Here is a 23,302-nt window from a genome sequence, read left to right on the forward strand (position 1 = left end):
TTTCAATCTCATATTTGGACTTCTCTGCTTGCATATCGGGAGAAACAAGTGATTAGCTGCACAGTTATTATTTTGCATAGCATGTTCTGTTTGGACGGTTACTGCGCTCTCTCTCTTTGTTAAAGGCATTACTCCTTACCCACGGCTTGAGTTGTATGTGCAACTGTGTAGCATTAATGGTGCGTGGGCACAGTCGTCATTTTAAGAAAAAAAGGAATGGGAAAACTCTTCAGAGTAATTTTACGTAAAGATGTTTGGTATTGCAGTTTGTGAGCTATCATAAATGGATTTCCGCCAATAAGTGCTTCAATGTTAATGAATGATATTAATGATTGTTAATGTGAAGATTCCGCTGTGGCCGAGAAGTTCTAGGCGCTTCAGTCTAGAACCGTGTTTCTGCTGCGGTCTCAGGTTCGATTCCTACCTCGGGCATGGATGTGTGTGGTGTCCTTAGGTTAGTTAGGTTTAAGTAGTTCAAAATCTAGGGGACTGGTGACCTCAGATGTTAAGTCCCATAGTGCTTAGAGCCATTTGAACCATCAGTTTACTTACTGGCGTTGCTACGCTACAGATTAGTATTTTCTCTTCCAGCCTGTCTAATTTTCGTGCGCTCTGTAATTTATTTGTTTTGATAGCTAAACCTTCAGGTCATGATTACTGCTGCTTGTTACAGTATCATTTTGTATTTCAGGTTTGGATGGGACTGTTACACTGCAGCCCATTTTCCTTGACATACTGTTATTTCAGCGGCAAAAGCTTTTTAGCTGGTGGACTATCGCCTAGATGTCATGTTATAGTGAGTGTTCAGCTGTGCATGTCAACGTTGGGTGAGTGCCTTCTGCATCTCCTTCTTATCCACTCTGACACTACGCAAAATTCGTCTTCATTGTGTTTTACGATTTTCCATACCTTTTACGCTAACAGCCTTGCGGCAGTGCTAACACCGGTTCCCAAGATATCACCGGAGTTAAGAGATCACCGAAGCTGAGCTTTGTCGTTCTTGGCTAGCTTTTGTATAGATGACCGTCTGTGTCTGCCAAGCGCTGTTGGTAAGCGGGATGCATTCAGCTGCTTTACTGGGATGCAACGGCTTCAGTCACGAACACTGAAACGGCCGGAGAGCGGTCTGACATGGCTGTCGGTCGGTACCGTTGAGGCCGCGGTGGTCTCGCGGTTCTAGGCGCGCAGTCAGGAACCGTGAGACTGCTACGGTCGCAGGTTCGAATCCTGCCTCGGGCATGGATGTGTGTGATGTCCTTAGGTTAGTTAGGTTTAAGTAGTTCTAAGTTCTAGGGGACTGATGACCACAGCAGTTGAGTCCCATAGTGCTCAGAGCCATTTGAACCATTTTTTTGGTACCGTTGAGCCTTCCGACGCCTGTTCGAACCGAGAGAGAGAGAGAGAGAGAGAGAGAGAAGGAGAGAGAGAGAGAGAGAGAGAGAGGGAGAGAGAGAGAGGGAGAGAGAGAGAGAGAGAGAAGAGAGAGAAAGAGACAGAGAGAGATAACTTTTACGGGAGCGTTCCCCGCCATAATATCTTATTACTTGGAGGACGTACGCATTTTTTCGGGTAATCTATAGCATATGACTGACTATGAACGTTAGTTTTTTTTGCATTATGTATATCATGACCGACTCCAGTGAGCACCTTTTTCATTATGGTTTCATCTTTGGTTTGGGATAATTTATTTTTCTGCATGATTATTTTTTCACTTATATATGCACATATAAAAAAAGTTTTGCATCCCCTCGGTTCCGAGAATTCCGGAACCTGTGCAGAAAATTGGAATAGATATCAACATAAACATCATTTCCTCCCTTTTTATTGCTCATGAAAACGACACATTGCATGTTTTACCACCACACAGTAGCACGTCCTCTTGCACTGATGGATGCCTATATTCGTCGTGGCATACTATCCAAAAGTTCATCTAGGCACTGCCGGTCCAGTTTGTCCCACTCCTCAACTGTGATTCGGCGTAGATCCTCAGAGTGGTTGGTACGTCACATCGTCCATCTATCCCAGGCATGTTCGATAGGGTTCATATCTGAAGAACATGCTGGCCACTCTAGCCGAGCGGCGTCGTTATCCTGAAGGAAGTCATTCGTAAGATGTGCAAGGTGGGGGCGCGAATTGTCGTCCATGAAGACGAATGCCTCGCCAATATGCTGCCGATATGGTTGCACTATCCGTCGGAGGATGCCATTCACGTATCGTACAGCCGTTACGGGGCCTTCCATGATCACCAGTGGCGTACGTCGACCCCACATAATGCCACCCCAAACCAGCAGGGAACCTTGACCTTGCCGCATTAGCTGGACTGTGTGTCTAAGACGTTCAGCCTGACTGGGTTGCCCCGAAACACGTCTCCGACGGTGAAGAGAATCTGATGCCAATCCTGAGCGGTCCATTCGACATGTTGTTGGCCCATGTGTACCTCGCTGCATGGTGTCGTGGTTGCAAAGATGGACCTCACCAAGGACGTCGAGAGTGAAGTTGTGCATCATGCAGCCTACTGCGCACAGCTTGCGTCGTAGCACGACGTCCTGCGGCTGCACGAGAAGCATTATGAAACATGGTGACGTTGCTGTCAAGGTTCCCCCGAGCCATAATCTGTAGTTAGGGGTCATCCAATGCAGTAGTAGCCCTTGGGTGGCCTGAGCGAGGCATGTCATCTATAGTTACTGTCTCTCTGTATCTCCTCCATGTCCGAACAACATCGCTTTGGTTCACTCCGAGACGCTCGGACACTTCCTTTGTTGAGAGCCCTTCCTGGCACAAAGCAACAATGCAGACGCGATCGAACCGCGGTATTGACAGTATAAGACATGGTTGAACTACCGACAACACGAGCCATGTACCTGCTTCCTCGTGGAATGAGTGGAACTGATCGGCTGTCGAATCCCCTCCGTGTACTAGGTGGTGCTCATGTATGCTTGTTTAACTATTTGGACGAGTTTAGTGACATCTCTGAACAGTCAAAGAAACTGTGTCTGTGGTATATAATATCCATAGTCAACGTCTATCTTCAGGAGTTCTGGGAACCTGGGTGATGCAAAGGTTTTCTTGGTGTGTGTATATAAGCACCTGAATATGCAACGATTGGGGGGAAGAGAAGTTTGTGGCACAACTTGACAAGAAGAAGGGATCGGTTGGTAGGACTTGTTCTGAGGCATCAAGGGATCACCAATTTAATATTGGAGGGTAGTGTGGATGGTAAAAATCGTAGAGGGAGACTAAGAGATGAATACAATAAGCAGATTCAGAAGGATGCAAGATGCAGTAGGTACTGGGAGATGAAGCAACTTGCACAGGATAGAGTAGCATGGAGAGCTGCATCAAACCAGTCTCAGGACTGAAGACCACAACAACAACAACAATATGCAACGATAAGTGCCGTGAAACCAATAGTGCGTAAGAATAAAAGCATTTTAGAGCTGGTGGGGTTTTATTTTTCAACCTGATTTATCGTGGCTATGGTTGCTCAAACTAAAAGATTCCTGCCAAGTTATTCGTAAATTTTGTTCGTTTTTGTAATCACTGCGTAATATCACATACTCTCTCGACTAGTGGCGTTCCATTTTGTTTCTTCCTCCCATTCTGGGTGCTTCACTTTTTTTGTCAGTCAGTGTATACGGGAGTGATACCGACTGTCTTTCTTTCCGCATGCCGTGTGTGAACGCAATAGGAGTAGGCGGGGGTGGTGGTGTAAACTATGTACCCCTCGCCACACATCACACTGTGGTTTGCGGAATGAAGATTGATGTGTATGGCGAATCAACCTCTCAGGCTGTTCCTTTTCTGTCTGCCGCTATTCTGTCTGATGCGGCCTTGCATATGCACGCGATACGTGCCCGGACAGGCGACTGGCGAGTGCAGGGCAACGGGAACCGGAGGATTCGCGTGAGGCGGGGAGCCGGCTGCGTGGGCGGCGAACTGCGCGTGCGCAGAAGGCCGCGGCGGAGCGCGCGCTACCAGCTGAGCCGCTGGCGGTCGCTCAGTCGCGCGCCGCAGCCGCCGGGATCAGCCGGCGCAGCCCGCAGCAGCAGCAGCAGCAGCCCGCACCTCGCAGCCGCACAGGTAACGCCACGCCGCTGCACGGCACAGCACCGCGTCTCGCGCTTCTAGCCGCAGTCCTCACGTATTCCGCTGTGGCAACGTGCACCCATGCAGTGCACAGAAGTTGATGCTACTAGCAATTACGATTCTTTAGCATTTAGGCAGCAGTACCGCCACGTACGTCTCACAGAACAACAGAGTGAGGTATGGAGCACGGCATTCCAAATCCCCGTCCTGTCATCCAGAATTAGTTATCTCGTCATTTTCTAATATCGCTTAAGGGGGGTAGGACGTCAAACGGCCGACTTGGAGCAGGAGAGTCACCACAGGACATTTTAATTTCTACTGTCTATACTTTTACAAATAAATTCATAAAACTTTGTCAGCATGACCAGGAAGGATTGAGGACTTACACTCATCGCAGTGAAAGTTAAAAAACGTAGCAAAATACCTTTTTTTTTACATGTGAAATTGCATCATTTTTTCACTTATTACTGGCTGCGTTTGTTGCTATAGGTATACTTTTCTTTCTAAGTAAGAGAGATTCTTCGACTAAGTTTTCATACCATGCAAACAGTAGTTACAGGTGTATGAAACTCGAGAATTTTCCAAATCTATTAAAAATGGTGGAAAAAATTGAGATAATTATCTATAAAACTTGAGTTTTTTTCTAAACATGAAGTTTAAAATGTGACAGTTCATAAACTTTTTCATAAATTAAATAACTTCTAGAGTTTCATACACCTGTAACTATCGTTTGTATGCTGTGCAAAAGTCATCGAAGAATCTCTCATACTTAGGAAGAAAAGTGTACCTATAGCAACAAATGCAGGCAGTAGTAAGCGAAAAAAAGATGAAATTTCACATGTAGAAAAATGTGTTTTGTTACGTTTTTGAGCTTCCACTGCTGTGAGTATGAATCCTGAATCCTTCCTCGTCATGCTGTTAAAGTTTTATGGATTTATTTGTAAAAGTATAGACAGTGGAAATTAAAATGTCCTGTGGTGCCTCTCCTGCTCCAAGTCGGCCCGTTTGACTTCCTACCGTTAAGATAAATGCCAGGATGGTTCCTTTGGAAGGACACGGTCGATTTCCCTTCCTATACTTCCCCAATCCGACTTTGTGCTTTATCATTAATACCTTCTCTTCCTTCCAATAAAAGACTTGGTCTACCAAATTTCATTCTCTCGACGTACTGAGCGACTAAGCGGATAAATGGAAGGGATTCACTTTAGAAAAATCTTATGTTTTGTCTTTAACCAAATAAAAGTTGCGGTCAAATGTGAACGTCTGTATATACTAGAGGAGTAAACAAAACACAACTATTAAAATACCCCATCAGTCCAAAAGGTCTCGAGACTGGCTAATAAAAAATGCAGCCAAGTTAAGATGGTGTTTTTAATGCTGCAGGTGTTCTACATAGTCTCACCTCATTTGCGTACAAAGCAGAGAACGTTCATACAACCAAGTGTGTCAGAAAAGTCCTTATTTGATATGTTGACCGACTTCTGCGTCACATTAACTTGAATGAATTCATCAAAGTGTTGACCCTTCACGTGGATTTCTGCACTTTGACGTGTAGTAGTAGGTTCACATTTAAAACACAAAGTTCTGTCGCCGGTGACGATTTTTTCCGGAAAAGAATTGTCCGCGTTTTGCATTCCAAGCAAGTCGCGCCATGCGTCCCCGTGTCACGGTTTTAGTTCAGGAGTGAACGTGTGTGGGCCACACTTCGCAGGCACTTTTCTTTTATTCAAAACATTGTGCAGCACGTCTTGAACAGTCGATTTAGAGACGTTTTCTATTGCCCTTTGTGACACGGCAACGTTGGCACACTACGGTCCCATGACCACAATTTAGCACTGCCTGCTCACAAGCGACTGGCCAAAAGCACATCTGTTGTTTACAGTTGATAGTTCAAGCTACCACCGAGTTGCTGCGCTGACGTCGATTAGACGCCAGCAATAAAATCAAACCTCGGGAATTTTATTTACACTCGATATGTCGTTGAGTTGAATACCGGTGTACGAGCTACAGTAGACAGAAGACATCTCCCAGTATTTGTAGCTAGTTACCTGGGATGACTGTCTTTCAGATTCTTCTTCTTTTTACGACACAAAAATTTTTGAGAAAAAGATCATTTGGAAGCGAAAAATACTCGTTGCGAGTTAGAGCAACAGCTGTTTATTGGTATCGTAATACTGGTGAGGCAGATCGCCAAACACGGGAACATAAATGTTTTTTAGGCTTTATATTTCTACACGTTGCAAGAGTACATGAGCCAAGAACTTTTTTTTATAATGCCCTAGCGAATGGATGATTCTAATTGGCACGAGTACTTCACAGCGTGGCAGTGCTCGAACAAACTTTATTTTCGAGGGTGAAGAATATTCATATTATATGTTAAAAAAATCATAAAATCTTACACTGTTATAAATTTGGCTAACGACAATCAGAAAACACAAACGGCGTAAGCAAACGAAGAGTGCTTGTGTAGTATTTCTTACACAACAACCGATATGTAGCTTGAACTCTCATAATAAGACAACGTCCAATGGAAAAATGTAAACCACGTATCCGGCTCAATTTTGGAAATTTGTGGTAAGATCTTATGAGACCAAACTGCTGAGGTCATTGGTCCCTAAGCTTACACACTACATAATCTAAGTTAAATTAACTTACGCTAAGGACAACACATACACCCATGCCGGAGGGAGGACTCGAACCTCCGACGGAGGGAGACGTGCGGACCGTGACAAGACGCCCGAGACCGCGCGGCTATCCGACTCATCGAGAACGCTTGTTGCTTCCAGGAATCTACGCTATCTGTAGATAACAGAGCATACTTGATACCGGTCAGGACATTTTAATTTAATTAATTTAATTACTGCAGCAGACGAGCAAGCTATTATGTTAAAGAAATGTAATTTTATCCATTTTTGTCACTGTTTCTTCCGTGGCTGTATTATTTGTTTACAAAATGTGGCGTAGAACACAGGTACACAAACATGTTTACTCACATTGTACTTCAAAAACCGTGTATCCACCTCAGGAAAAAGTAAGTTACTTTTTTGAATTTGTATTAGTTTTTAACCCTGTATTCACAATGTGCCCGCTTTGCAATATACCCCTGTTATCTTACCAGGACCAGAATTATTCTAAACCTGGAAAAATAATCGATGTAGACTGTCGAAGAACCTGAAGATCAGTCCCCAGTGCTCGAAATTCATCGTACATAGTGATGGAATCACGTTTGTGACTGAAGGCGGTTCTTTTTTATTTTAGGATTTGTAAGGAAATATCCAAACTACAACAGCTTTTGGAATGAAGATTTTACTGACAGGATGAAAAGACAGCCTACATTAGGGTAAGGATGACGAAGTATTTACCGCTTATTGTCTAATTGTACACAGCGTCTTCCCTGACAGAATAGCAGTGTTCAAGCAAATCAAGGGTAAATAACCAGAAATTTGTCTCACAGTGGACAGTAAGAGAGATGATTTTTGTCAAAAATTTTAGTGCCAGAAAAAGTAGAAGAATACAATTAGCCCAGGTAACTAGCTACAAATTTGGAGAGATGTCTTTAAATACTATAGTTCACATACGGGTATCCAACACAACGACAAACGGAGTGAAAATAAGGCAATACTTGCAACTATGTTTCGTGTAATCCACCGTCTCTTAGATACTATGCATTGTTCCCCGACTTTGAGTAGGAGCAGCAATGAGCGTTTGAGACCTGAAACGGCGCACAGTTGCAATCAGTCACAAAGGTTTCTTTTCAGTATATAGTTTATCTTTAGTTGCCAGCCCCATCCGACTAATAAATTGATTCCATGTACACGAATTTTTATCACAATTAGCAACACATATATTTTATATGCAGTATTAATGGAACTAAATTTTTTTCTTGCGAGATTGAATAAATATTGGAAATTTTATGTAAAACAGTCCGTATAATTGAATGCATAAATCTACATATTTAAAAAAAGGCCTCTTTACTACCATACTCAGTGAGCAACGACAACAGACACAGAAAACTGCCAGGGAAGTGTTGAGATGAGCATACCTGCAAGGAGAATCAGTTGATGCCACACAGGACACGCCTGTACCTAAAGCGACGCTGTGCAGCTTATTTCAGCACCTGCGTATTACACCCTTTGTTCTTTACGTCTTCTTTCAGACTGTCAACATAACAAGAATTTCGCCAGCAACGTCGCCCTCCTCTCATCAGAGAAAATAAACAGGCATCGCAGGCAACGACAGATACCAGAGACTTCCCGTTTGCTTTCGGGCTTTAGAGTCCAGCTCGTAGGATGAAACGAAACCAGGAACGATCGGTTGAAGTTTTTGTTCCGACATCGTCTCCGATAACATTACACATGCACACTAGCTGAGTCAGAAGCAGTTGGCTGTCTTTGGTGACCGAAAACATTCGTTTAGTAAAGGATGAATTACACGTCTACAACTTCAAGAAACGTATTTTCACCAGTCTGTTTTATTAAAATATGTAATTTATTTACTGCTTGAACGTGGGACTTAGGGAAAGCAGCAAAAGGTGAAAACGGGGCCTAATCAGTGACCGTTGGTTGCACAGTAAACACATACACTTTATTTAAGGAAACAATTTTAAAAAATCATTTAAAAAGATTGACTGTAACACAAGCTGCAGTGACGGCTGAAGGGCTTATTAAGAAAGAATTCAAAATTATTTGTCGGCTGAAGACCGCGAACAATACTTCAGAACAGTGAACGGCTGAATTACCAATGAGGAAGACAATTACACTATAAAATACCATAATATTTTTTTTAAACAATCGTTAAAGAATTGACTGTAACACAAGCTACACTGACGGCTGAGGGCCTTATTAAGAAGAATTCAAATTATTTGTCTGCTGAAGGCCATAAGCAATAGGAATAATTTAAACAAAATCTTATTTTTATACAATTGACACAATCATACCAAATAAAGAAGGGAGTGATACACACAGTGCTCCAAGGATCGACCTGAGAAAAGTCCCTAGAGTTCCATAAGCGGTGAGACAGATAGCCAAGAGTTATGTTCTCCCTAACAGGATGGCTACTCAAACTAGGGACAGTTTAAACGCCGATCAATTCTCTTACCAAATCCACCTAACGAGTGATAACCTGTACAACAACGGAATAATTCAAGCGAGGGCGAAGTGACAGACAGCACTGCGTCTTCAGAATCCGGTGTTTAAAACATCGAAGGGTAGAACCAAGGTCGACAAAAGAAACCACAGTCCAGACCGCAGTCAAGGAGGCTGTCGAACTACACGTCATGCCGTACAGCATCGGCAAGACGAGGAAGAGTACACTGCCGCGAAAATACGCTAACCTCCAGGGCAGGTAACTGGGGCGTTAGCGGCCACTAGGCAGTAAAATACCGCTGGTTGCACTTCACCAATAATAACACAAAATTCCAAAATTAATAATACGCAACAGAAGACGGCTAAAAGATCCCGCCGACTCGACACGCTCCACTTGTTGCAGTCGTCCCACAGCGACCCTGCGAGCAGCAACACACGAACAAACAACGTGATCACAAATATGTGGAGGTTTCACTACTAGATTAATGTCCAGTCAGCTCAACGTCCTGGGCCTGCTGGACAACGAGGTTGTGGCCCCCGCAACTACAGCCCTTCTAGCCGGCAATGCCTGCATGCCCCCAGTGGTCCCGGCATCTCCTCTCGCTGCTGGACCTCTCTGCTGCTCCGTCCCAACACACGACCCGGAAAACACTTCACGTCCTTCCAAAGATAGTATGGGTACTAGAAATCGATAAACGCTGCTGCTGCCACTCTCAGACAGGCAACGCTAGCAAACGTAGTGGCGCCAGTAAACAGAAGAAGAAACAAGACCTCACTATCCCTATTACGCGATGCCTACCTACCTATGGCACCAACGCAAGCCGCACACGGCTCACTGATACTGCCCAGTTTTAAGCTGTGGCACATTTTAATGGCAAAATGGATGTAGGCAGATCCCCCTAGTAATTGTATATGAAGAACCTCACGCCATGCACGTTTACAAATGGCATTTGTACTTCACACAGACACTTAATAACAGGATGTGGCTACCCATTTCTACACTTCAAAATGGGCTAGAGCTCAAAACATCGAAAAAACCTGTAGTACTGAGTAGATTACTTATTTTAACCAAACAGGGTTGTGGGTAACTGTATTTTCTTTGAATTTATTGGGACTGTGGTACCCACCAAGAAGAAATCAAGTTTACAACTACTATGCCGCCGATGAAATCATGAATCATACAGCAAGTTACGTAAGATTAGCGGGAGTCTGTGATCTGCAGCTTCTTTAGGGCTTCTTTTATTCTTCATTGTATGGCATATTTTTTCGAATGGTATTGTTACGGTTCAAATGGCTCTGAGGATTATGGGACTTAACTTCTCAGGTCATCAGTCCCCTAGAAGTTAGAACTACTTCAACCTAACTAAGGACATCACACACATCCATGCCCGAGGCAGGATTTGAACCTGCGACCGTAGTGGTCGCGCGATCCCAGACTGTAGCGCCTAGAACCGCTTGGCCACTCCGGCCGGCCAATGGTATTGTTATTTGGTTTGGTAATGTTCACGTGTAATCTCTACAGAAAGTCCTGCCAGTCCTCCAATCGTAAAGTTATATCAAAAGGCTGTTTCAGTTTGTTGTCATTACAAAAAAGAAGAAAGATATAACCTTCTGTCGACGTCAGGATGATTAAAGGCGGATCCGTAGCTTAGATGTTCAAGGGTGAGGAACACTATCGGCCTCGATGAAGTAACCATAACATTAATCTGCCATGACTTAGAGAATACCCGGAAAACAGTAATCTCTCAATCTCTGTCTCTCCGCTTGCGAGCCAGTGTTTATAAACAATGCACCGTTGCCCGTTGGGAGAACACACTGCAGTTGTTACCCGCAGAGCAGAACCCTCTTCGAACTGTTGTTTATGAGCAACCGTGTTTTGAATGGAGACACTAAACAGCACGGGACCAGCGGTTATATAAGCGTTTCTGTTTGTTTAGATTTTCCCTCTCGACTGGTGGCGTGCATCCCGCGCGTTAAGTATCACCTTCTGTTAATCAAAACGTCTCCCTTGAAGTTTAAGATGCGTTCATTGACCAATAACAGCGGCCATTTTTTTCCACGATAACATAAATATTTACGAGCTAAGTATAAAATATGTGCTTTTCAAATGTGGAAGAGTTGCTCTCGAAGAAGAGTGCGACTAGTGAAACATAATTCAAGCGCTTGTGTGACTCGATAACTGAACGACTAATTGCCAGGCTACAGATCCAAAGGTACGATGTTCGATGCCTGGTAGGGACAGGAAATTTTTATGTCGTTAAAAAAAGAAACTTCCGATTCATGAAAGCTGTACCTCCGGTTTATATGACCATTGCTAAAGTAATATATATCTGAAACTGGTCAGTTGTACCATAGTTCGGATTCCACGTTAAATCGTAATCTCCCTATAACTAGTAGGTGTGTCAATTCACTAGTCGACTTTGTACACAATACATTCATCGGCAAAATGGTAATACCGTGTGGCTAGGGCCTCCCGTCGGGTAGACCGTTCGCCTGTTGCAAGTCTTTTGAGTTGACGCCACTTCGGTGACTTTTGTGTCGATGGGGATGAAATTATGATGATAAGGACAACACAACACCCAGTCCCTTAGCGGGGAAAATCTCCGACCCAGCCGGGAATCTAACACGGGCCGTTAGGTATGACATTCCGTCGCGCTGACCACTCAGCTACGAGGGGCGGACCACTCATCGGCCATCGTTATTGGACACTGTATTCCTTCCCCATGTGAAACCTTTCGCCAGTGCATTAGGTCCTGACTTCACTTTTATGGAAGACGATGCGCAACCGCAGGAGCTCTTGGAACAGAAGGACATCAGACGAGTGGAGTGCCATGCCATATGCCTCGAATTAAATCCCATCGATCACGCGTGGGGATGCATTCGTGAGACGTATAGCAGCACTCCCACATGCACCAAAGACCATCCAGCAGGAGTCAACTGCGTTGGTGGAGGAACTGAACCGCACCGACCATGTTGCAGACCATGCACTGCCATCGGTGGTGATCACAGACCCTGTTAAGAACCATGTCCCACCTTTTGTAATATTCAGTGGGCCATCATAAATGACAGTGACTTCTCTATCATTATTGTCTTTGCATAATAGTCTCATTCTGTTCGTCTCATCGCTTGTTTCTTTCAGTCACTTTCCACATGATAATGTAGCAGTTCTTACTGTGTATGACGCAAGTTATGTTACTCGGCAGTGAAACATCGTGGGAAAGTTACTTTCGGCCTTAAGTTTTGTTCACTAGCGTATTTGTCTGCCTGGTCATCTTGCAAAGTTCATGTCAGTCTGACGTTGGCTACATGGTGCCTTCGTTGTATTGTAATTATTACAAAATACTCAGGTATGTAGTGCCATACAACGAGATGCAATAGATGGAACCTTACCTCAGAATGACAACATCTGCACTGAACTACCAGCTCATATTTTCTTGGCAGAAATGTTGCATTCTCTACGAAGAAGCCTCCCATCGCACGAGCTATTCGTGCCTCGCCGTTAGCGGGGAATAACTGGCTTCCGCTGTTTTTTGTCTGCTACTCCCCTGCCTCTTTGCTACCTCCACAAGGGCCGTTCAATTCTGAGAATCCCAGTCTCGGGGCAAGACTAGTTTAGGTTGCAGTGGCTGTAACAGCCTTCTGGATGCTCACGTATCAGACACCTCAACATTCAACCAAAATTAAGAGTTCAGTTTATTCATATTATGACTGTTGAAACTGTTGTTGAAAATGGTGTAGAAAGCGATTAGTCAGACTGTAGAATTTGTGAGACGTCTCTTGGTCCCTCTTGGCATTTAGCGGGCACAGCTTACCCATGAATACAATGGTCACATGTTAACCTTATTAGTTTTATGAACACAATGCTTGAAGCAAATTTCGCTCAGAATTCATTTATGCAGCGTTTGGTTTCTTAATTACGGTCACATTTTATTTGTGTGTCCTTCACAGGCTACTTTTGCGATCACTTTGGTGTTTGCTTGATGTTGCTCTGCCGTAAATCCCGTCATATCATGAACTGTAAACATCTTTTTACTCCAATAAATTGAAAATTTAACATCGAACCCAGTAGGTAGGTCAACATGAATAGTTTGCAGCCTTCGGAAAGACAAACTCGGACTAAGTTCAGTGCCAGTTCAACTAATTGTCGAAAAGTAAAGACAAATCTGACATCTTAAATGTGGTTCGTATCAGATTGAAATAAAGATCTTTAGTGGAAGAGTGTTTCAGTAGTGATATAGTTGTGAATTAATACTGTTGTAGATACCTTGATCAATCACCAAAGAATTGTCTTCAGTTTTGTTGCCGGCCGCTGTGACCGAGCGGTTCTAGGCGCTTCAGTCTGGAACCGCGCTGCTGCTACTGTCGCATGGATGTGTGTGATGTTCTCAGGTTAGTTAAGTTTAAGTAGTTCTAAGTCTAGGGGACTGATGACCTCATATGTTAAGTCCCATAGTGCATAGAGCCAATTGAACCATTTTTCAGTTTTGTTATAAACTGCAGAGTCGAGTTGACTACTTTCTTGCATTACGAAGTTCACACTTTAAAGAGACTTCTTTCTTACAAATTAATACATATGTTAGGCCTTACTAAAATGCTCAATCGATGTCGTTGTAAACGACTTTCCCAAATGTACGAAGACTCTATGCAAAGAGTGCAGCAAAAAACAGCCCATCTGTCACAATGTCCACAAGGAAAGGTCTCTGTGTACTAACGCAGAAACGAGGGAGGAGGAGCCGCGAGCAGGTGGCATCTGTATAGCTTCACGTAGTGCTCTTAGAGTGAGTGGGCTGAGCCGCTGCCGCAGGCTCTAACACACACAATTTGTGTATGGTTTTTGGTTTCCGAATGTTCTGTTTCCACTAAGAAATCTAGCTATATATCAGTTTCAAGATAATAGTTACATATGTTTCTTTCCACACATTATGGTATTATCTTTTTAAAAATTTGTGGCATAAGCCCAGGACCGAGCTATTAGCCCGTCTGCAGGCGGAGTGCAGCCTTTCTTAGCCACAGCACTAGGAGGGCGAGGTTGGTGGACGCATCGCCCTGGCCGCCTTTTATCTCCGGGAAAGACCCCGGTACTCATTTAATAACAGGCTGAGTGAGTCTGGGGTCTTCTTGGAGGGACTGGAACGAGAAAAGCCACCCACTCCTATATGGAATTGAAGCCAGTACTTCCATTCTGGAGTTAAGTGCTCTATCATCTAGATCACAGCCGCTATACCTTCCTTATCCACAGCAGAAATAAATGTCTCCGAGCTTTCTTTGCGATCCAGTAGACTTAATATTTCTTTCGTCTTCCAACATTTTCAATTAGAGCTACAGCGTGATGGCAATATTAGCCTGTTCAAGGTCATTAAAGATCATCTGGAATTAGCTAAGCCTCAATCCAACACGAGAAGTAAGCATATTTTCCAGTTAACTGTAAATCTTTAAATCTTGCAGTAATCTTGTACACTTAATTTCTGTTATTTTCACTTACGAGAAGATGAATATGTTTCCAAATTTACCCACTTTTATAAAAATGACTTCACAAGAAGCCTTGCATGCTCAACAGTATAGAACAATTAACTTTCCGGACAGATTCTATTGATACCGTACAGGCCTCTAGAAGAAGTACACTGGCGTAATGCCTCCGAATCTTTTACTCTGCTATTAATATCGGCTGAGATGTTATGTGTCAAGCTTATTACTTCGTCGACTCTTCCGCTTCGCTGACGCAAGTTGCATCCCCTTGCACCGAGTTGCAGCGTGTAACATGGCGGTGTGCAACGTAACAATCCGACGACTTGGGTTTACTGACGTTGATTATCCTCCATCCAGGCTGTCTTCTGTGACCGAGCGGTTCTAGGCGCTTCAGTCCGGAATCGTCCTGTTGCTACGGTCGCAGGTTCGAATGCTGCCTCGGGCATGGATGTGTGTGATGTCCTTAGGTTAGTTAGGCTTAAGTAGTTCTAAGTCTAGGGGACTGATGACCTCAGATGTCAAGTCCCATTGTGCTCAGAGCCATTTGAACCATCAGCTATGTCATTTGCTACGACCTAGCAAGACGCTAGGAGCCATTTGAATTTATCCTCCATGCAATCTCTACTTGGCATCAGATTGTCATATGTTTCCAAAACTTAAGTAATATCTTCGAGGAAGTCACTTTGATAGTAATGAAGCAGTGCAAGCAGAGGTGTGATTCTGGCAACGTCAACAAACTCAAACATGCTACAGTGACAGTATCAACAAACTGGCCTCTCGTCGGGAGAAATGTATTCGGCCCAGGGTAACTACGTTGAGAAATAAATATGTACATATAAAGAATAAAGATGTAAAATGTTAATGAAGCTTGTTTTATTTAAAAGGCTTTAAGAGTTAACACACCAAACATTAGGAGACACTAATTTTCTTCTCGCCCTCGTATTGCAGGCCTGTCAACGTAATATTTATAACTTCATTGTGGTGGCATAAATCTATTTTTGTATTGCTTCTCACTTTGAGAAGTACAGTGTCAGAACTGTTATGGATTTGCAAGAGTCTTCCACGTTTTAGAAGTGATAGAGCCCTCGAGGTCAGAATGTAAGCGTAGAACGCATGTTAGCAGACACATAGAAAAAGATGTCAAGAAGAAGAAAAATTGTGTCAAATTAATGGCCTTGAGGCTTCTGACCAGCTGCGAAAAAATTCTTCGTAAACTCTGAACACTTGGGTCGTTACTTAAAATCGCTTATACACCTGGTCGGACGACAAGTGGGTGTGCCACAGCAAACTCAGTGGCCTAGATGACAGTCCTTTTTTTTAGTTTTGACGTGTCGTGGAAAGCTGGTAGGCTTGAGGAATTTTCCTTTTATTCTTCAACCTGTGCACATTTTGTAAAGATAACTATTCCACATGCCACGAAGGATCATTTTTTCCTACTAAACAGCTGACAGTTTTTGGAACCGTTGCAATATATTGCTCTCAATGTAATACCTGCTATTCAGCTGCAAATATTGAGCCTTTGATGCAACTTTTACTCACGAATCTGTGCATTTTCCTTTACTGTCGTCATCCTGCAAGATTACGGCCTACAACGTGGCTTGCTCATGTCCATATTTGTAAACTACGTGCTGTTATTGTCTTTGTATTTACGAATGCATGTCATTTCATGACTATAGCTAATGATGCTTTCCAGTGCACGTTCACCGCTTTTTTACATTTGGACGAACTGAGGATCGGTGCAGATAGAAACGAAACTAGCTATCGTACTCTAATTGTAATAGAAAAATTGTGATCTACACATTAAAAGTTTTTTACTTTAATAAACGAATCTTATTACTTTTTTTGTATTTTTCAGTCTCAGTTGCAGTCTCAATTTGAGTTTCTTACTTTCCGGTTCCTAACCGAATCATTACCTAAGTAGATCTGAAATAATTAATGATAACACTCGTACATTCTGACCTATTCATGAGCAATTTCGTGCATTCTCTGTCCTTCATGTAAGTGCATACTTTACACTTCACAAAGCACTTACATGAAGGACACAGGATGTTCCATGTTGATCATGTTATTCATAAATTTATTTCAGAACCACTCAGGTAATGGTTCGGTAACAAATAAGAAAGCTGAAAACTGGTCGACATTAACGCAAACTGTCATGGTAACTGAGACTGACAAATGAAGAAAAAATGATAAAAAAAGTATGTGCTTGTTTCCATTTTCTGTTGGTCTAATGTAAAAATATAATATTTTACACTTATTAGAGGCAAACTTCTTTCATCTGCTATGTTTCTTTTCTTTTTCTAGCTTCTGCAATTAGAACCGTGAAATTTACAGCGTGCAGTTAATAAATGCCGTTAGCAAACCCGTGAAAACTAGTTTCAAGAGGACCGATACTTAGACTGAAGGAATCCACTCACGTCATGCCGAGGTCGTATTTAGAATGCGGAATGATCTGTAACAGAGCATGCTACGAAGATCTCACGGAATAATCCATTTCGTGTCCTTCACGCTGCTTAACGGTGACAACGGCTTCAACTGATGGAAACTGAAATGAGTGTGTGGCATTGTTGGCCGGGAGGCCCCATCCGGGTAAGTTCTGCCGCCGAGTGCGGGTCTTGTTTCAGTCGACCCCGCGCTGGGCGACTTGAGTGCCGGTGATGAGGATCAAAAGATCAACACAACACCCAGCCCGCCAGCAGGTGTGGCCGAGCGGTTCTAGGCGCTTCAGTCTCGAACCGCGTGACCGCTACGGTCGCAGGTTCGAATCCTGCCTCGGGCATGGATGTGTGTGACGTCCTTCGATTAGTTAGATTTAAGTAGTTCTAAGTTCTAGGGAAATGATGACCACAGATGTTAAGTCATATAGTGCTCAGAGCCATTTGAACTATTTTTTGAACACCCAGTCCACGAGCGTAGAGAATTCCCAATCCGGCCGGGAATTGAACCCGGGCCCGCTGGATGGGAGGCAAGCACGGAGTCACCCAGTAAGAAGGCGGACGTCAGTACTGATGTCCAGCTATATCACACACTGTTCTATCCTTGCTATCATACTTGTTTGAGACAATATTGTTCGTGGACAAGCAACGATCAGCGAAATTCTGAAGCAAATGTAACGTTTTACTTGTGTACGTACGACTGCGTTCAGTATTTCTGTTTTAAGATTTTCATGTACTGCGGAAAAATTCAACTGGCGTTTAGCGTTAGGTGCTTTGTTTCGTGCCGACCTCTGTTCATGCAGTTCTTTGAACCTGTCGGTGCGTCCTTTGTATGCAAACAACTGAATAAGCGTTTTGTCCCTCGCGGTCAGATGATATCAGGAGCCGCCGACAATTTTTTTGCTGAGCACGGATCGTACGATGTAAAACTGCTAACTTAGTGATGTATAGGTAGGCACTTACAAACCGCTTCTCACGACGAGAAACTGCGACTTAAAAACAGAAATGAAGCTTTGCTCTAGAGCCCTAAACGCAGCGAAGACCTTTTTATGCGACCAGGACGGCATCTTTCGTACCAAGAGAAAAAATAAATCATATTAAAATAGAAAAACAGCATGGGTGATGTAACCGCATAACACTGTGCATGTTACTTAGATTTAGAAGAAAAGTGAAATTTTCGGGTATTTACAACTACGGAATGATGAATGGAGGCAGTGTACTCAAAACAGCGTCCCTCACTTAACTCTTTCACCTCCATAGCTGTTGGCATATTAAGTATATTTTGTAATCTTTCTGTCAGTCGAATAGTTACTAGTGACTCACAAAATAGAGATCTATGCCTATTTTATCGTCTTATTAGCCATCCATATAAAAACATTAACTTTTTGTTTTAGTTAGAACGATGTCACTACTTTGGTTCATAAGTAGGGTTTTCTATGAGACAAATTCACCGTTATAATTGGTTTGAAAGCCTCATAAGAAATTACGGAATGAACAAGTGTTTAAAAGTGCAATATCTAAGTTTTCTTTCTCCCGACCAATGAAACATCATTCAGAAGTTTATGTTCTTTCAGGAGAAAATAACAGTCGACAGGAGATATTTGAGGTGAAAGACTTCAGTGAGGCACCCTGTGTACACGGTACACACCATAACTACCGCAGCAATTCTCGGTAACGAACTTTCCCAGGTGTTTCTTGTGGAATGCGTTTCAGAGACGTCTTTCAGTGCGAATCGAATGGTGAAACCTTTTCTGGAATATGCTAGAATATGGAAGAACTAAAGTCAAATTCAGAATTTCAGTTCGTTTGATGGGACGAAATTGATATTTTTAAACAGAGTTGTCAAAAATTAAAAATCTTTAGCTGGATTTATATTTTTTATATAGCGCTGATTGAATAATATTTTTTCACGAAATATTCATGGATTTAGTAGGTGCATACCGCACTCCAGAAACGTAAGAGAATTTCTGTACGATTACGTATCTGCTTAAATATACAAGTTAATTTTGCGGCAGGAAGAAACTTTAACTTATTCTTTCTAGCTTAAATAAATGAGATTTTTGCCATTTCTTAGCAGTATAAATTTTGATTTTCAAGTCATAAATTATTTACATATATAGATATGGCTACTGTTTTTTCCTACGGTAATTAAGGAAACAATTCTCTGAAGCTGTTACGAATAAAACACAGGGAACGAAGTGTCCACATAGAAGAAAAGTGTCCACATAGAAGACGTACAGAAGTTGTACAGAACTAGGCGAAACTTAACGAGTGTCGAAGAACGTGAAAAGAGGTGGTGGTTCAGAAACAAGTGAGACAAGACTGATTTCCAACTGATTTCTTTGACTCTACTTCTCGAACATTTCGATTATCTTCCTTTCCGGTTTTCCCGCAGTCCAAGATTCCCAACAATACAGTACTGTGCTCAAAACGAACGTTCTCACAAATTTCTTCCTCAAATTAAGCTGTATGTTTGATAGTAGGATACTTACTTTGCCTTGGAATGCCTTCTTTGCCTGTGCTACTCAGGCTTTTACCTTCTCCTTTCTTCACCCGTCATGTGCCATTTTGCTTCAAATTCAATTAACGTCTTCGTGGTGACCAATTTCGATGTCAATGCTATTTGTTCTACTCATTACTTTCGCTGTTTGCCACGAGTCCTGTAACGGATGATGCCACTCTATTGAGGAATGTGGCTAGCTAGAAAATTGTAGCGATACGCATGAAGTCATGCAGAGATGGGCGTTTTGACTGGCATTTGATACTAAACTACAGAAATATGACGTATTTCTCGTAAATAAACAGGTGATCCACTGTTGTTTGCTTACATTAATGGCGATCAGTCACTGGGAACACACAGAATCGTTGAATAGATGTATGCGCCCAGAGTGACTTAAAGTGCAATAATCACATACAAGCAGGCGTTGGAAAAGATGTCGGACAGATCCGTTGAAATAATTCTAAGAAAATGTAGAGTTCCCACGAAGGATGTAAATTGCAAAAATTGTCAACCGATTCTTATTTCTCGTCAGTCTGAGATTTTTACTAGGTAGGAGAGTGGGATGATAGCGAAAGTATCTAAAGAAGAGATCGCATTTCGTCACGGGTTCGTGCAGTAAGGGGCAGAGCATCACAGCGGTGCCCATCCAAATCCAGCGGGGGACGCAAAGAGAGAAGCGTTGTGCGTCGCGGAGTCGAGGGTCTGGAAACATGCACTCCAAGGAGATCTAAGCAACATGGTACTGTTTCGCTCATTCGTATCCCGAAATGACCGTGACGGTAAAATAAGAGAAACTGCCCACTGTTCTCGAATGGAATAGCAGAGAATGTGTCCCTCTGGCGTAAAAGACGTAGTCAGTTTTCATGATGAATAAATTCACTCCAGCTGTATTTGACAAATCCTTTATTTAGAAAAAATCGTACACATGGCCCACGTTTCAGGATGTAAATCCCATCTTCACGCACTTACGATTTTATTCAAATAAAGAATGTGTCAAGTACAGCGATGATATTCCACCAGCTGGCAGCGATGTGGAGGTGGAATCGGTTAGTCACCACGATAGGGGGCCCAGCATAGTCACTGACAAGGAGACCAACGTCAGTCAGATTTTTGTAATTTTTTTGTTTTTTTGTTTATGGTACGTGAAGTTCAGAATTCTATCGTCGAAAGTAATCAATGCAACTCCAAAGATACTCGAGAGAATCGCCTTTGAAGTTTTCCGAGCGTGCTTAATTCCCCGAATCAAGATTGAATTTTCGAAGGGCTCCATGGTAGAATGCTCGCCTGCCGTCTCGGCAGCCTGTGATCCATTCCCGGCCAATATAAACTTTTAAACAAGGGTGCGTTTCGTTCGAGCATTTCCGTTAATTGTTAAAAACATAAGCCGAAAAAAATAATTTTTAATATTTTTAGTTTAAACAATCTTTATCAGCAAACTTTTGTTTCGTAAAATATCTGTAACTAAGAATTTGTATTTGCAGTGAAAATAGACTTTTGGTGTGCCGTATCTAATTAGAAATTTTTCATAAAAATTACTGTTGGATATGTGATAACTGGCTTACGTTTGATGAATTTTATATTTAAATGATGCAAGTATCCGATGTGAACGAAAAAAAGGAAAAAAAATAACGACCGAAGCAAGACTCTAACCAGTAATTACCAATCACGAGCGCTCTCAATAATTTTTCAATCTACATGTATTTTTTGCTTTACGGAAATTGTCATGGGATATTCATTGCCTGCCGATATTTCCGAGCGGTTCTAGGCGCTTCAGTCTGGAACCACGCGACCGCTAGGGTCGCAGGTTCGAATCCTGCCTCGGGCATGGATGTGTGTGATGTCCTTACGTTAGTAAGGTTTAGGTAGTTCTAAGTTCTAGGGGACTGATGGCCTCAGATGTCGAGTCCCATAGTGCTCAGAGCCATTTGAACCATTTGATACGCATCACCATTTACAACAACTGGGTATCGAATCCACATCACTGGAAAGCTTCCTACCACAGAAAAATGGACCTAGATTTAAGGAATGAAAAGTTCAAAGTCAGTTATCTCGAGAATTTTGGGAAGTTGCATCGAAATGCTGTGGTGATAATGATATTTCAGTTCTCAACTTCACATACCACAAATCTAAAAAAATACAAAAATCCGATTTCCGTGTGGTGTCCACGTGTGCCGAACGGTAGCAGAGGCCGCCACAGATAGGCAAACCCTTTGGCTCACTTCACTTTGGTTTTAGATCCGCGCCGCTGTAGTTTTGTTATCACTACTTCACTTTGGTTTTAGATTTCGATTTGGATACAACAAGGACATTCGTAAATTGCTTACGATGAACTTGGCATCAGCTGAGCTATACATCGGCTTACAACTCCTGAGTGAAGTCTAAAGTCGCCATCTCCCATGTTGTACTAAATGTAAACGTGTTGCGCGTATTTGAGCTTTACTCCGAGCAGTTCTTAGCGACCGCAATGTCCGTAAAGAGCAAGTTGTGTCTGGATACAGAGCGATACATAAATATCCTCTCTCACTTCCTCCACTAGGATGAGATTAAGGTTTTTGTAACACTTTAATGCGTCATAGACAAGAAAGTGTTTAGCGACGAATGTCCAGTTTAACTGGACAGTGTGTGTGTGTGTGTGTGTGTGTGTGTGTGTGTGTGTGTGTGTGTTTCATACATGTAATCGCGTGTGAATCGAGGCTTGCTAGCGCCTTCTAAGGACATCACAGTTAAGTGTTCTATCGATCCATTACTAATCAGCGACAGGCTCTATCGGCGTAAACGAGTTGGAGTGCAGGCGGTCTGTGTGTGTGTGTGTGTGTGTGTGTGTGTGTGTGTGTGTGTGTGTGGGAACCAGTTCTGGCCGGCCCGGCGCACAACCTTTGACATACGGTACGGGGCAGACAGCGAGCGGCCTCAAGTCTCGATGCGTGTGGCCCGACTGGGCCTCACCTTCAGGCGTTAGGCTTAGCGATCGAGGCGGCGACTCCACGAAGTCATCAGAAGCTACACACATTTCTCAGTCTGTGTTCGGCACAACAAAAAATACCCTATATTAAGAGAGCATTACAGTGCTAGCTGAAACAATGTCGCTCGTATTGTGGCACTTATAAGTTCAGTTGCCTTTGACCCAGTTCTTCTCCGCAGCTACGCACCGGATCACTGCAGTTAATACTGCGTGAAACATGTTTCATCATTCAACAGACGGCGTCGTAGGATAGGATATCAAATAACTTGCTCCTTGCTCGCACTCGTTTGGGCACCTGATTTTCAGAAGTACTTTTTCTTCTTCATTAACACGATGTGCTTTTATATTTGGACCTGTGTATCTTTCTTATCGGACAATGCCTCAATTGACGATGTCGACACTGTTTTTCACTATTTCCCGCAACCACTATGTGTTTTAATACTGTTTAAAAAAGGCTATCTTGGGTCAATGCCACGAAATATATCAGTGAGCGCTTAAAAATAAATGTTCAAGTGTGTGTGAAATCTTATGGGACGTGACTACTAAGGTCATCAGTCCCTTAGCGTACACACTACTTAACCTAAATTATCCTAAGGACAAACATACACCCCCATGCCCGAGGGAGGACTCGAACCTCCGCCGGGACCAGCCGCACAGTCCATGACTGTAGTGCCTCAGACCGCTCGGCTAATCCCGCGCGGCTGTGAGCGTTTATCTCAGACAATTTTCTTGACGGAACATGGCATTATCGATGGCTACAAAAGAATCA

At 42.9% G+C, this 23,302-nt stretch overlaps 1 protein-coding gene across 1 annotated transcript in view; it reads left to right on the forward strand.

The window, feature by feature from the left end:
* The first annotated feature begins 3,998 nt into the window (after positions 1–3,998).
* The window catches only part of LOC126322126 (cysteine-rich secretory protein 2-like), a 247,661-nt gene continuing 228,357 nt past the window's right edge, over positions 3,999–23,302 (forward strand). Inside the window, exon 1 of the mRNA XM_049994259.1 lies at positions 3,999–4,080. The gene's annotated coding sequence lies outside the window, so the exon portion shown is untranslated. The remainder of the gene's footprint in view (positions 4,081–23,302) is intronic.

This window comes from Schistocerca gregaria, chromosome 2 (assembly GCF_023897955.1).
Source record: "Schistocerca gregaria isolate iqSchGreg1 chromosome 2, iqSchGreg1.2, whole genome shotgun sequence".
Lineage (NCBI taxonomy): Eukaryota > Metazoa > Arthropoda > Insecta > Orthoptera > Acrididae > Schistocerca > Schistocerca gregaria.